Genomic DNA, 1,275 nt, shown 5'->3' on the forward strand with positions numbered 1-1,275 from the left:
CCAGCGATCCTTCCGCTTCAGCCTTCCAAGTAGCTGGAACTACAGGCATGCGCTACCATGTCCGGCTAATTTTTTGATTCACAGTAGAGATGAGGTTTTGTCAAGTTGCCCAGGCGGGTCTCGAACCTGCGGGCTCAGGCAATTCACTCGCCTCGGCCTCCCAAAGCATGGGATTACAGGTTGAGCCACTGAGCCTGGCCAAGAGTGTATGTTTTAAATGTTCTCACCAAACTCACACAAATGTTAACTATGCGAGGTGATGGATATGTTACTTGGCATAATTACGGTAATCATTTCAAAATGTATATGTACAGCAAAACATTATATTGTACTTTACAAGGAAACACAATTTATTTGCCAATTATAGCTCCATAAAACTGGAAATTAAAATAAAATATAAAAATAAAAAATACTAGACAATAAAATTGCTTCATCAAAATAAGCTCTATAGTTATCAAATAAGATTTGTTTCTTCAAGAAAATCATATGGTAAATGGCAGTGATAATTCAATTGAAAGACATGAAAACAAACTAGCTAAAACAAATAGACTTATTGCAGGATATTATTGGAAAGTATCTAATGATAATAGGGAAAGACTCCCATTAGATTTGTTCTCTCTATTTCCTTCCTTTTTTTTCCTTTTTCTTCCCTTCCTTACTCTTGAAGGATTTCCTCATTTTTGATGGGGATAATCTCCAACTAAAATATGGTTACCAGAAACCTTAAAGTTACATATTTCCCATTGAAAAAATACAAAATATTTCTTGCTAGATACAGAAGAAAAGACCTAAGAAAATAATCTATTTTATTTTATCTGGGTCATATGTTCATCCACTTTTCACAAGGTGGTGAAGTTTTTAACTGGACAGGCCTGGATTGTGTGCCATCTATTCTAGGGGGGTATGTGTGTATGTGTGTGTGTGTGTTCAATGAAAGGAAGGAAGGAAGGAAGGAAGGAAGGAAGGAAGGAAGGAAGGAAGGGGGGGAAGGAAAGGAGAGAGGGAGGGAGGGAGAGAGAGAGGCAAAAAGAGGGAGAACATGTGTTGAGTAATCAAAAACAGTTACAACAAATAATCTTTTACCTATGGAGCAAAAACATAATTTTAAATGTAATAGAAATGAAATATAAACTATAAATATATTTAGAATATTAAATATATTTAAATGTATATAAATGAGTATAAATATAATTGAAAATATGTAAAAAATAAAGGTCCACTCCAGACAACAAATAAATGTTGGAACATAATTTAAAGCTCTAAACTCCACGAAGT

Source organism: Carlito syrichta, unplaced genomic scaffold, assembly GCF_000164805.1.
Source record: "Carlito syrichta isolate Samal-C Ts95f unplaced genomic scaffold, Tarsius_syrichta-2.0.1 Scaffold309652, whole genome shotgun sequence".
In the NCBI taxonomy this organism is placed as follows: Eukaryota; Metazoa; Chordata; class Mammalia; order Primates; family Tarsiidae; genus Carlito; species Carlito syrichta.